The sequence below is a fragment of the Vicugna pacos genome, chromosome 14, assembly GCF_048564905.1.
Source record: "Vicugna pacos chromosome 14, VicPac4, whole genome shotgun sequence".
Lineage (NCBI taxonomy): Eukaryota > Metazoa > Chordata > Mammalia > Artiodactyla > Camelidae > Vicugna > Vicugna pacos.
In genome coordinates this window covers 34,709,168-34,721,444 of record NC_133000.1, presented here as the reverse complement: position 1 = coordinate 34,721,444, position 12,277 = coordinate 34,709,168, and the positions used below count along the sequence as shown (strand labels likewise).

The 12,277-nt window shown below is 46.7% G+C and overlaps 1 protein-coding gene across 2 annotated transcripts in view; it reads left to right on the top strand.

Annotated features, from left to right (window-relative positions):
- The first annotated feature begins 3,699 nt into the window (after window positions 1-3,699).
- Window positions 3,700-12,277, top strand: part of LOC140701240 (trafficking protein particle complex subunit 9-like) — a 241,850-nt gene continuing 233,272 nt past the window's right edge. Inside the window, exon 1 of one of the 2 annotated variants that reach the window (XR_012080216.1) lies at window positions 3,700-3,851. The gene's annotated coding sequence lies outside the window, so the exon portion shown is untranslated. Of the gene's footprint in view, window positions 3,852-4,721; window positions 4,768-12,277 lie in introns of those variants that run through there. The other variant, XR_012080217.1, reaches the window with a different exon arrangement.

Genomic DNA, 12,277 nt, shown 5'->3' with positions numbered 1-12,277 from the left:
GCCGATGTGTGGACTGAATGCATCCCCTCAAAATCCATCTGTCGAAACCTCATCTCCCAGGGTGATGGTACAGGGAGGCGGGGCCTTTGGGAGGTGATTAGTAGGATAAAATGAGGTCATGAGAGTAGAGCCCTCATGAATGGTATTAGTGTTCTTATACAGGGCCCCAAAGTGCTTGCTTCTCTCTCCTCTCTGGGCCGTGAAGATAGTGGGAAGACAGCCATCTTCGAGCTGGCAATCCTCTCCCAGATACATTGACCTTGAAAGCCTCAGCCTCCAAACCGTAAGGAATATGCTGGTTGTTTAAGCCACCCTACCCACGGTAATTTGTTACAGAATCCCAGACTGACGAAGACAGTGGAGAATGCCACTGCGTTTGGCACTGATTGCCTGGAGAATGCTGAAACCCAGGGAAGTGGGCAGCACAGACGTTTACTCATTTAATCCTGCCAACACTGTAGGGGATAGAGTCAACATATTCCTCGCTATTTAAAAGGTAAGGAAAAAGAGGCACAAATAATAACAAAGACAACGACAACAACAACAACAACAACAACAACAATAGTTTGTCCAAGATTCACACAGAACTCCCTGGAGGTAGAGTGAGAATTAATACTTATGCAGGCTGGCCCCAGAGCCCCTGCTCATAACTAATAAGTCAGATCACCTTGCTTATTTGGATCAGTTTTTTTCAACTGTGATATGAGTGTACTGTGTCCAGTAACTTATAATTTCAAAATACCTCACTGTAAGGGAATCATTAGTTGCAGGCATTACAAACCACAGAAAGCTAGACATACAAAAATAACTTGTTAGGGCAAGATAACCAATAATGTTTTTAAATATTATACCTGCTGACCCTTTGCAATAAAGTGTTTATTTATAATTCTGTCTGGCTACAGAATAACATCATAATCCTGCATGTGGCTGGTGGCTCCCGTGTTGGACAGCACGGGTCTAGAGAATTTAAATAACTTGCCCAGCCTTGCCCAGGAAGCTCGTGGTGGGATCAGAACTATAGTCTGGGACTGTTCCTTCCTATCCAACAAGTCCCTCATGGAAGTTTAGAAGCTTCTCCTTTGGTGCCCAGATGTCTATCCGTACTTACGACATCTTGTCAGGTGCCCCGGCCTGCTCCTGAACATCAGCCAGAACCCACTTCTGCTCTTTTTTGGCGAGGTAATACCTTCTAGCAACTTTCATTACCTTCTTGGCATCAGTTCTTACCTGGAAGGGTAGTGGCTAGAGATGGAAATGTGTCCACATGACAGGTTTTTCAAAAATATAGTAGGAGTGGTCAAGAGAAGAAAACCTCAGGAATACGAGTGGAAGCATGTCATTTAATATACCAAATGCGTACTTTCAATGTATGTTTGTGTTTCCGAGTCCAGGCTTGTTCTACTCGTGTATTACAGGCCAACACATCAGGAGACAAGGATTTGGGGCAAGAAAGAGCGGCTTAAATTTGTAAAGCCAGCGGAGAAGATGGTAGACCAATGTCCTGGAGAACCATCATCCCAAATCTGAATTCAGGCTCTTATATTAAAAAGGGGAAGCGGGAATGCTTGGTTGTTGCAAACTTGGTGTATGAATTCTTTGTTGTTAGAATCCTTTGTTCTTGCAGCTCTTCACCTGGGTCAGATCCGTGTAAACCTCCAACAAGCAAATGTTATTTTCTATTCTGTATCTTGTTATCTTTATACGAATGGAAAAGTGTTAATATCCTTCAAAGTCAGAGCCTTGAGAATAGGGTCTCCTGTATATTTCAGGATCTAGGCTACATTGTTTCACAAAAGGTGCAGAAACAACAAGACTAAGCCTAGGACACAGGGCACAGGGTTAAAGTCAAAGGAACAGATCTAATATGGAGTCAGATTTCTTCTTTCCTATTTCAGTAGTGCCATGGGGAAGGCACTTTGGGCAGCTTTCTGTAGGGTCCTGGAGGCTTTCTCTCTCAGCCTCTGTGCACCTCTATTGAAAACCGGTCATCGCTATTGGCCTGCTGGAAAACCACTCCGCCTGTTTTGCCCTGAAGTTGTGTTCTGTTTATAACTCATCTCTACTCCTTGGAAAACAACTCAGTAAAGACTCAGTTGGTTTTCCACCAGCCCTGGGCAGGGGTGAGGGATAGCATGTTATTATTTTATAAAAAAAATATAAAAGAAGTTTTAAAACAACACTGGACACATAGGAGAGAGACAAACAATGCTTCCTGGCTTAAATCAAAAGTGATGACTCAGTGAGTCTATGGCTGCTGTATTTGCTGAGCTAGTTACTCCTTTGCTCCATTACACATTTATTTTAACTGAAAAAGAAATATATGCATATGGATAAAAAAATTCAAACAGAGCAAAAAATACTCAAGTGAAAGAAGTTTTCCCTCATCCTCTGTTCTTACACGCCTCCCTGGAGATGCCAATGTTTACAATCCTTTGTGTGCTTTTCCAGATATGCTATGCACGTTCCCACCAATGTATGTAAATTCCTTTAAAGTTTTACTTATTTTTAACTTAAAGGGACTTAAATCCTCAAGTGGCTTCTGCCACAGTAATAGAAAAGAAGAAATCTGACTCCATATTAGATCTGTTCCTTTGACTTTAACCCTGTGCTCTGTCTCCTAGGCTTCATCTTGCTTGTAAAACAATGTTGCCTAGAGCCTAAAATATACAGGAGAGCCTATTCGGAAGGCTCTGACCTTTAAGGGTATTTAACACTTTTCCAATCATATAAAGATAACAAGTTGCAGAATAGAAAATAACGTTTGTTTTGTTGGAGGTTTACAGGGATCTGACCCCGGGAGATAGCTGCAAGAACAAAGGATTCTAACAAGAAGGAATTCCTACACCAAGAAGTTTGCAAAAACCAAGCACATAGGAAAGCAGCCTGAATTCTGACTTGGGGAGATGGTTTTCTAGGACATTAGTTTGCCATCTAGGTCTACAGAAACTTGCTATTCCATGCCCCAACACTTGGTCTCCCAACTTACTGGCCTGTCCTGCACTGAGGAGAATGAATTTGGACTCAATAACACTTCTACCTACCTAGCAAGCTGGGTACTGGGACTGAGGGCAGCTCTCCCACACACAGGGGCCTACCGTGAGCCCTTGATTATTCCCAGAGGTTGGGGTGTGGTTTACCCAGGAGGGATGGGGACTATACACCAACACTCAGGCAGTCTGATCCTTCTGGGGCTCTGACATTTTACCTCCCGCTCCCTGCCAGCCCAACACTTGGGAAAGTGGAGCTAAGGCAGAGATCGTGCCTGCCTGTTTCCCAGTGTGTAAAAGGGGAATATGTACTCTTCCCAAGGTAGTTCTGAGAAACGACACCTGCGGGTGCTTGGTTCCCGGAGCAACAGTAAACCTAGCTCCTTGTGGGGGCAACAGGTGTGATACCCGTAGGGTTTCTGCAGAGACCTTAGCTGGAGGGCTGGGCCAGGGACGTAAAATATGAGCTGTGGGCAATGACGGGTTAGAGAAGGGTGTATAGGCAGGACTGCTGCCTCCTTCGGGATGCCCCAAGAGGTAAAACGCTTTCTCCCCATCTCTGCTACTCCCCTCCCAATTCCAGATAACTGCCTTCTCTCTGCTCCTCCTGTCCATGTGTCTCCCTCCACTTTTCCCCTCCTCCCCTCCTCCTCCCCTCTTCTCCCTCCCTCGGTTCCCCTTCTCTCTCAGGACCCAGAGCAGATCGATGGCCCTCCTGCGCATGCGCAGTCGCTGCCAGCTGGACCGCGGTTTGGAAGCTCCAGCTCCGAGCCGGGGATCTGCCCCAATGGCTTCTCAGCTCTGTCGCCCTGTAGGCCTTTGGCTCCTGCCTGGGGCCGGGGCCTCTGACTGTGGAAGTGCAAGGTGAGGGGATATCGGGAAAGGGGTGAGGCGGCTGCGGGAGGGCGGTCGGCGTGTCACAGCCCCCCAGGGCGCCAGTCAGCGTGTGTTCAGCTGGATTGCTCGGGCCAGGCCCCTCTGCCCGCGCCACCTGCCCCGGCGCCCCGGCCACAGCTTTCCAGGGCCAGGTGTGCCCCTGCCGCCTCTTGGCCCAGCCGGGCTCCCCTCAGTCCGCGGCTGGCGTCCCCTTCCCCTCTCCCTCCCTCGAGTCCTCTCCTCCCGGGCTTCCTCTCCTTGGCCGCCGACCCGTCCCCACCACTGGGCGGGCTGTGTCCCGGGCGGGCGGGGTCTGCACACCCGGACGGGGCGGGCGGCTTGGGCTGGGGCTGGGGCTGGCCTCCGAGCGCGGGGCTGCAGCCCGCGTCCCCCACCCCGCTCTCCCTGCCCCGCGACACCGGGGCTGCCTTCCTCTCCCTTTCCCGATCCCTGAGGTCAAGATTAGCGGCGTGGGCGCTGCTCCCTGGGCTGACAGCCCGCGGCTGTAACGCCCAGCTTCTCCTGGTGGAGTCGGGAAAATGGAGCAGCAGTGCTGAGGGAGCTTCTGTCTCCTTGATCAGTATTTCCGCCCCAGGTAAGTACCTTGAACTCTTTCAGGTGTTATGATGGCGGTGCTTGTTGATGTCACGTGTTTTTATACTGAGTGGAATTACAGTGGTGAAAGCAGGGCTTGGTTCAGTTAAAAATGAGCTGAAGGCATGAGGCTGTCTCATCCTCCATCCTTCACTCTCCCAGGGTGAAACGTGAGACCGTTGATCTTAAAAAGATACTTATAGTCCCTAACTAGTCCAGCCCAGCTATTGTGTGTTATCAGGAACAACACAACCCGAGGGGTTGGAGACCCAGTGACACTGCACTCCTAAAGAGCTCCTGGCAAAATCTGGTTTGTTTTGTTTTGTTTTGTTTTTCTTTGTTTTTCTTAAATTGTGGGACAGACTAGTAGTATAGAGGGAAAAATAATTGGCAAGAAGGATTTTTTCATATAACAGCTTTATTGTGATATTGTTCACACACCATGAAGTCCACCCACTTAAATGTTACAATTCAGCAGCTTTTAGCATATTCACATTTGTGCAACCATTATTATTCCAGAACGTTTTCATCACATCAGAAAGAGCAGTTGAAATGCATGACCTATCCACCCCTTCCCAGTGGTGGTTCTAAAGAAGTTTCTTGGCTGTTCCTGACCATAAATTAACTTGTTACATTCCATGAAATATCTAGGAGGAATTCTAATCAGAATTGCAATGAATCTGTCTATCAAAGCAGGAAGAATTAATGTCTTTATGGCATAAACTTTTTCTACACATGAATATATCTGGGACCCTATCTTTTCATCTATCCAGAGCCAGGCCTATGGGAAATCCTCATTAATTCTTGGGTTTGTGAATGATGAGGTTCAATACATCATTAGATGCAACTGTAGCCTTTCACTGAAGAGAAAAGTAACCTCGTAGAAGCCAAGTGATTCTCTGATGGTTAGAATGAGTGACCGCCAGTGCTGGAGTGTTCGAGTGGACTTGGTGCTTGCAGAGTTCTCCACCACCTACAGCTAAGGGGATTACCGTGTTCTTTTACTTTTTTTTATGGCATTACTTTTATTTTTACTTATTATATAAAATTATTTTTTATTGAAGTGTAGTCAATTTACCATGTTAGCTTCAGATGTACAGCAGAGATTCAGTTATAAGCTTATGAATATGTATATAAATGTTTTTCAGATTGTTTTTAGTACAACTCATTACAAGTAATTGAAAATAGTACCCTGTGCTATATAGTAGGTCCTTGTCATTTATTTTATATTTATTAATGTGTATCTGTTAATCCTCCCTTTCCTGCCTGCTAACAACAGTTTGCTTTCTATGTCCATGAGTCTATTTCTAGCAGCACCGTTTTTGCTAGCAATATATGCTGGTTGGCTCTTTTCTGTTTCAGTAATTCCATCTTATGTGTGGGCGTTTTTCTTCTGGTGGGCCTGTGTGTGGTGTGCACACGTGATAATAGAGATCTGTATTTGGGAGGACTCCAGGCCTTGTGTAGTCCCTCGTATGGAGCGCCCACTGAACTGATGCTTGAACTTGGAAGAAAACAGTAAAAGTTGGAATTTCCACTATGGTTGAGACTTCCAGGTTTCTATAACCTGTTTAGCCCACCTAAATTTTGGCTGCACCCATACTGGATAATTTGGTGGAACTTCATGGTATGGTGGTATAGAGACAGGGCCTTGTATGCTTCTTCTCTTTCCTTTTTCTAACAGTCATTCTCCTGGGCCTTCCAGGTACTCCCCCAGAAGGGCCCAGGGCTGGCTTGGTGCTGCACTTAGGCAATATTTGTTAATAAGGCCCTTTCCTCATCTCTTCTGAGCCTCCATTTCCTTCTCTGCACAATGAGGGCTTAGACTAGATAAGTGCTTTTCAGTTTCTTTTAAAGCCATGTTTCCTTTGAGAAACAGAAAATGCAAATCTCTCCTCCCATCCCAACCCTTTAGATTTTGACGCGTCCTCCAAGGAGTCACATAGCTCTTTGTGGTAAATTGATGTGATTGTGATTCCACGTGGCACAGAAAAGACTCTTCAGAGATTGATTGCAGGGAGAGGGCAGGAAAGGGGCAGTATGTAACACTTTCTTGTGTGAGCACTGGAGCAAAGGCTTGGGTTTAAATACGGTGTCTGATGTGGCATCTCTCTAATCTTGCACAATGTGATAAACCTCTATCCCTAGTTTCTTAATGTGTCAAGTTGGGGTGGTAATATTTTAAGGCTTTTGTGAAACATTATACACATAAGCCATTTGTGTCTCTGTAGATACAAGACCTGCTAGAGAGTCGGAATTTCTTTAAAAATACATATATATTGTCCACAGCACTCTGTCTGTGTGTATTTTGAAGTTCCTGGAGGGTGAGGGTTGAGTGTAATGTCCATCGTGGGACAGGTGGCCCATGGGTCTGTGTGCCTCAGATTTCCCCCTCCTCCCCAGTCCTCTTCCTCTCAGTCCAGGATGAAGTTCCCTAGTAGATTTACACAGAGGTCTTGTGGAAATGGCTCTTCATTGTATTGTTTCACCAAGGAGGGTTGCCATCATGATCTCTGTGGTCAGGTTTTGGTGACCTGAAGGCTATGCAATTGGGGATTTCTATTTAATAAAAAGAAAAAAAATTACAAATACAAAATTAGACCTAGGTTGGTGGCAGGGGCTTTTGAAAGTGAGGACCATTAGCTTTGTTAGCTTCAGGTGCAGTGGCCTCTGGCCACGAGGACACATCCTCATGCTCTGAAGTTGGAGGGACCAGTGGGTTCAGTGGGAATATTTACTGAGTGCATCTCATGGGCTGTGCATTGTCTTAATTGTACTGTGTGTTCCTTATTTGAGACAGTGAGCTCATTTAAACACAATAGCCTCTTTAAAATATTAGACTTTTTATTTTTAGATGTAATGTAGATTCCCATGTAGTTGTAAGAGATAATATGGAGAGGGCCTATGGACTCTTTGCCCAATTTTCTTTAATGGTTCCATCTTGCAAAGTTGGGGTACTATTCATTCGTGACTCACTAACCCTTTTAGGTTTGTGTTATTGCCCTCATTTCTATTTATGAATAAACTGGTGTTTAGAGAAGCACACAGGTCTGCCCAGGTCAACCACGTGGTTAGTATAGATTTGGGTGGAACGTGGGCTTGGCATTTCCAAGCAGTACCATTATGATGGTCTGTGGCAGGGAGCAGCATTCACTTTGCTTGTTTATTCATTCATTCAACAAACATTTATTGAATAAACTCTGTGGTTCAGATGCTTTCATAGGGTTATCTGATTCTTCAGCAGTATGGAGAATCAGGTAATATTTTCTTTTTATTTTTTAATATGAGAAAAATATCTCTGAGAGGTTATAACCTCCCCAAAGGAAAAATAGCTCATAAATGAGGGATAGTACACTTGTACAGTTCCTTCTTCTTATGCAGGTGGTACCCTAGGCATTTTACATCTGCATAATTCCATAATCCAGATATATTCTTGTAAGGCAAGGAGTTTTTTTTTAATTGAATTATAGTCAAGTTTACAATGTTGTGTCAATTGCAAGGTGGGTTTTTTTTTGAATTTTGAATTGAGAAAATATTTTTTGAGGGGGTTAATTAAGTTTATTTATTTGTTTCATTGTTCTAAAATGAGGTACTGAGGATTGAGCCTAGGTCCTTGAACATGCTAAGCACATGCTCTACCACTGAACTGTACCCTCCTCCCCAAAGCAAGTTTTCTTACCCATTATTCTGCACCTTAGGAGTTCAAATAAATTGGAGTTGAAATCCAGATATTTTGATCCTACTATGGTTCTTTGCATTATATCCTGCTGAGGGGTGGGGAAGCAGTTCCTTTTTTCATTCCTTTATTCAGCAGTTTTGAGCACCGACTGCATCAGGGCCTGCCTAGGTGGTTGGAAACAGAAAACAAGAAATGACCCTTTTCTGCAGGGGATGGAAGCCTAGACCAAAAGCTGGGTAATGTGATCTGAGCTTCAGTAGCCATGTGCAGACGCTGAGGACAAACTTATCCATGATTTGCTTGGACTTCCCTTGCCTTCTGGCTGGTGCACACCAGGTCGCTGCAACCCAGTGAGGCCCGCAGCCCACAGCACAGTATGTACATCGATTTACCCTCCCTTCTCGGCAGGGACTGCAACATGAGCGCCCCTGACTACGTGCAGTGTGCTGAGGACCACCAGACTCTCCCCGTTGTGGTCCAACCCGTGGGGATCATCTTAGAGAATTTCTTTTGCATCTATAATGGAATCTCCTTGGTGAGCCAAATCAGACCGTGCGGCTCCCAGTGGGCACTCTGTATCTACTATAGGTATCACTATGTGCCCGAGAATGGATGGAGTGACTCCCAGACCCACCGCAATGTCGTGGGCCTTGTCACCATTACCAACTGCCTCTTGGCCAAGACCTTCTAGAAGCTCCACGCACAGAGGAGCTGTATGGCACCACGCTCTACGACTCTCAGCTCTTTGTCTTTGTGCTGTATGGGGAGGTGGCCGAGCAGCCGCGCACCGACGTGGCCTTCAATCTACGAGGACTGCAGGGTGGTGGAGAAGAGGATCGACGACTTCACTGAGTCACTCTTCATCTTGCCCAAGTCCAAGTGGCTGGATGGGGCCCCCGAAAATTCTGGGGAGAAGACCCCCCTCCTCTACATCCTATTTGAGTAGGAGGACATCGTGGGACTGGACACAGACAGCAGGCAAGTCAACCTGAAGGCCGGGCCACCCTGGCTGTGTGAAAGACTGCTTCCCTACATCCAGAATGGGATCAGCAAGGAGGAGGGATGTCTTGTAGCCAAGGCGGGAAGGAGGTGCAGCCCGCCGGTTTTCAGACGTTTAAAAGTAAATCTGCTTTTGTTTCAGAGAGATACTTTTAGGGTTAGTGTGGACACTTACTCCCCCTTTTCAGCCAGGAAACTTGGTGGGACCCCTGGAGTTGCTGTCCAATAGAGTAGCCACAGCCACTCATGTTAGGAGTGCTGGGGAGGAGGCTGGTCTGAGCTGAGATGTGCTGTAGGTCAAATGCACATCAGACGCTGAAACTTGTCTAGTAAAAAGAATATAAACTATCTTGCTATTTTCTATATTGATTACATGTCAAAATGATAGTATTTTACATACAGTAGTATAAGTAATGTCTGTTCTTAAAATCAGTTACTTGTTTTTTTTTTTTTTTTTTACATTTTAAACGTGGCAACTGGGAAACGTTATTTACATGACTCTCATTTCATTCCTGTTGGACAGCCTGTCCTGGGACAGTTTCATCCCTTTGCTTATAGATGAGACTCTGATTCCCGAGACGCAGAACGAGGTGCTGGTTGAGCTCGGGGTGGATCCGGTGTCTCCTGCATCCCAGGCCCAGCACCAGCACGGCTCAGGCCCTCTCCCCTGCCTGACAGCCACCATGCCAATTTAGGACATCAGAAACACTGCCAGGGGCATCCGAATGAGCTCCTTATGCAGGGAAAGGCGTGTCACGGAGAATGGAACAGAGCAGGGAAAAATTCGTCCTCACTTTGTCCCTGTGATTATGTCAAAGGCCCCACTCTGCCTTGGAAGGGCAGACGAGCTCTTCTGGGCTGCCTACCCCCTCACCCTCTACTATGTTTCCCTGTGTATCTTTCAAGCTGTCCCTCGGGCAGAAGAGGGTGAGATGTCTTTGCCGAGAGGTGGTCCCCCTTTACTGGGGAGATTGAGGGGAGCTGTGTCCCCCCTGGCCTGTGGTCTCGGGCCTTGAGTCTCGAGAGCGTTCATGACGGTCCCACAGGTGACGGTCGGAGGACATGACACGTGCTGCCGGGCCCGCTGTGCAGGAGGGGCTCTGTGATTGCCTGATTCTAAGGTCAGATTCTCCTTTCTTGTTGTTGGTAAGATGGAGGAGAAGATGCCAGAGAATTGATAAAAAGAAAATCCACACCAGTCCTGTGAATGACAGACACAGGGGATCCGTGTCCCACCTGCGTGTGGTGCCTGGCGGGCTCTGGATTAATTTTCACTTCCTCCCCGGACATTCCTCTATGGCTTAAGGAAGGGGAGAGGCATGTCGTGGCCATGATCTGTACTTGTCCTCACATGGTCCTGTGATCTACATGCCCACACTACCCTTCTGCTCCTTGGAGATGAGGTGTCAGGTTTAGGAAACTGGGCACTGCTGAGGGCATAGCTGCCAGAACCGTGCTACACCAAGGCTGGCTCCGTTCACCTCACCTGTCACCTCCTGTTGAGTCCCAAGGCGTCATTCAAGGTAGGTGCATCGGTGCAATGTAAGCAGGGACCACCTTCTCGCCCTGGACAGACTGGTGGGTGAGCAGTGGAAGCCCGGAGCCCTGCACCAGCCCCCAGGCCAGTGCCTCCTCTTTTGTCAAAGGAGGCACTGGTGACATTTTTGCTCAGCAACTGCTTGGCTTTGAGTCTGCAGACCCACCAGAGAATGCCAGATTGTTTTTGCCTTTTGAAGTCTGCCCTTGGGATTTGGTGGAGTAGCTGGATGTGTGCTTAGCCCATAGTGGTTGACACTGTCACCATTGTTTACCCAGAACCTCGTGTACCAGGCATGGCTCCAGGCATCAAAATACAGCAGCGCATTAAACCTCCCTCCTTGTGGGTCTGTCTGTTTTGGTACCACAAGGGCTCAGCCAGCATCTGAACGTCAGTGAGATAACGCGGCCAGTGAGCTCAGGTCAAGCACGTTCTCCTCCAGTCACTTTTACTCCATAGTTGCTTTTACTATTCCACAGTCATTAATTTTTTAAACAATGCTTTGGTTCAGGAGCAGAACCTAATTCTCCCCTGTTCCTCTTGGTGGGAGTGAGTAACATTGTCCAGCTTGAAATGTGAACACATTTTGTAGCCCAAAAGCTGTCTACACGCAACTAGGTGAAGTTTTGGTTTGGGGCGCTGACCACGTTGGGGTCCCCCGGCAGCACCGCTCCCCTCAGGCCCCTGCCTTCCCTGGATCAGGAGGTGAGGGTGGGTCTCACCGTCCCCGCGTCCCTGTCCTCATCACACTCACGTAATTTCTTGCAAATGCTGTCAGTTATTTTTGTTCTTGTGTGTTTCTTATTTTCGCTTTTCCTCTTTTCCTGTTTCTATTTTCCTTTTTCTCTTATACCACCCTGTGAGCATGTTGTTGGGTCTGAAAATGTGGGCTGTGCACACCCTGCATTGGAATAGCCAGATCGCCCTCTGTGCTGTCTCCATCACTTTAAAAAGCAAAAACTTAACAGTTGCCATGATTCATATATTATCCTAGTCATCTTCTTATTTTCTAGTTTTTTGGAATTTTTGCTCTGTTAGCACATCACCCACTGGAGTTTGATACCTGTTAAAGTCCTTGCTTTGAGGAACCTGTTTGTTCCTCCTTATATTTGGTAACAAATGCTCTCTCACTAATTTTGTTTATTTGTTTTGAAGAAGAGAGATGCGAATTGATTTAGGCGGCTGCTGAGGGATTTTTTTCATGGAGTATTTAAACTTGGAAAGTCAAAATCTGCAGCACCTTGCTTGATTCTGGCTTTTACACAAACGTGCTCGGCACACGGTTCCTGGCTGTCGCTGTGTGACGTGCGTGACGGCACTTCCTGGCCGGCGGTCACTGGTGAGGAAGTGGCCGGCTCGGGGGTGAGCAGCTGCAGTGGACTCTGTTGGAGGAAGCAGTCACCAGTTTTTTGTTTTTTTCGTTTTATTTTTGCATTCACCTTCCCAGAGCCATTTACTTTATTTTGCATTCATAGAGGGGCAGGAGCGGGTCTAAAACCATGCCACTCTTTTGTTCCCTTTATGAGGCTGGTTTTTCTAAGTATCAGGAAAACATTGCCTTGTCCTAAGGAGCTGGTTCACTTGGATCTGGTGGACACAGGGACC